This window comes from Elephantulus edwardii, unplaced genomic scaffold, assembly GCF_000299155.1.
Source record: "Elephantulus edwardii isolate Elephantulus edwardi_28Jun2011 unplaced genomic scaffold, EleEdw1.0 scaffold00090, whole genome shotgun sequence".
Classification (NCBI taxonomy): domain Eukaryota; kingdom Metazoa; phylum Chordata; class Mammalia; order Macroscelidea; family Macroscelididae; genus Elephantulus; species Elephantulus edwardii.
Genome location: NW_006399840.1, coordinates 3975341 through 3976895, shown reverse-complemented (window position 1 = coordinate 3976895; position 1555 = coordinate 3975341).

Genomic DNA, 1555 nt, shown 5'->3' with positions numbered 1-1555 from the left:
ATAATACTTTTAGACTATTCTCTCCCCCATAGACTTCAATGCCGTAAACATATTTCATCCAGTTTTTCTCAGTCTTACCCCCACCCCAATGCCAGCCTCTTTCTACAACAGTGGCACCATATAGCATTTGTCCTTTGTGACTGAGATACCTCACTCAGCATAATGTCCTCCAGGGTCACCCATCACAAGAAGCTTTTCCTTTGAAGGTCAGCAGGCTAGAGTTTCACCCTCTGCCCAGCTGTGGTGTTCCTGTTTCTCTGTCCTGTTCTGTTGTGTGGTTTGATTGGGGCTAGGGGTTTCCTCTAGGTGTAGGAAAAGTCCCAGGAGTGCTGCCAGGGATATTTTGCCCAGGAAAAAGGCCCAGAAAAGAGGCAAGGTCCCAACAGTGCAGCCTTCAAGTCTCAGTAGGTAATAATGACTGGCCTATGTACCTGTCTCCTCTCTCTTGACCGGCTTGGAGGTAGCTTTCTGGCCTGAGCAGACAAAGGCCCAGGGAAGCATCAAGCTCACAGTAGTGCAATAACCATGTGTCAGTAGATGCTAGTGACTAAAACATTTACCTTTCTCCTCTCTTGTGGCTGGCTTGGAGGTAGAAATTCCTGCCTGCACAGACAAAGGCCCAGGGAAGCAACAAGTTCTCTATAGTAAAGTTCCCAAGTCTCAGTCTCCAGTGGCTAGGTGAGAGCTTTTCCTGCCTGTAAAAATTGTTTGTTTTTAAAACTTTTAAATTTTATATTTTATACCAAATTTATATGCATTGTGTTTCATTCATATATATTGTATTTCACACATTCCTTCATTCACATTGTGTTTCTTATGATCATTCCCATACATTGCATTTTACAAAGTCAATCACCATTGATTTATTCCCACTACTTCACCCCTTTCTTCCCACTCACTAAACCCTGTGACCTCATGATTTCTCCCTCTTCTCACCTTCAACCTTTGTGCCCCCTCCTTTTTCCTGTTTGGACTTTTATACACATCTTACTAGTTATCCTTCTATTTTCACAATAATGATCTTATTCAGTATTTATATTTAAGAAACTAAGTTTATTCAACATAATGGTCTCTAGCCTTTCTCACGTTATGTAGTATTTTTCAAAATCATTGCTCCTTAATGCTACATAGAATTCCACTATGCAAATATACCACAACTTCTCAATCCAATCTTTTGTTGATGGACATTTGGGCTGTTTCCATTTTTTTGCTTTTGTGAGTAATGCTGCTATGAATTGTTGCAGAAAGAGGGTAAAGAAATTTTATAATTATTAATAACGAGACAGATAGACAGGGATGAGATAGAACAGAGAAAATGCAAAACAGGGGCCAGCAGTTCTAGATTGAAGACTGACCTGAGCTTCCCTGTATCTTAACTAAATAAGGGATGTGTGATTAGGTGTTATTGTCATGACAGGAGTCCAGAATGAAGGCTGTATAGTGGAGTGGACCTGGGAGGAGGGATTGTAAAATAATGAAAGAATTTTTCTTTTACTTTTCAAAGAGAAGAGTGTTCTGGTGGGAGGGGCGGCCAGGGAGAAAAATGCAACAATGA